Below are 203 nucleotides of genomic sequence, written 5' to 3'. Positions count from 1 at the left end.
GGTTGGAGGACCCCAAGGGTCCTTGGGGTCCTCAGAGACATGAGGACAAGTTTGATTCTGCTTGTGGGTTTGTATTGTAGGCATTCATTTATTTGGCCCGTGAAGGCGATAGATGGCGCGCGTCGATCAATAGCTCACTGGCAGAGGAGAGTGACATCATCAATTACAATATTTCATTGTACATACTGTATATGTAAATGTAC

Source organism: Aulostomus chinensis, chromosome 16 (genome assembly GCF_037954235.1).
Source record: "Aulostomus chinensis isolate RoL2024-O1b breed Wild chromosome 16, RoL_Achi_v1.0, whole genome shotgun sequence".
Lineage (NCBI taxonomy): Eukaryota > Metazoa > Chordata > Actinopteri > Syngnathiformes > Aulostomidae > Aulostomus > Aulostomus chinensis.
This window is presented reverse-complemented; position numbering follows the sequence as displayed.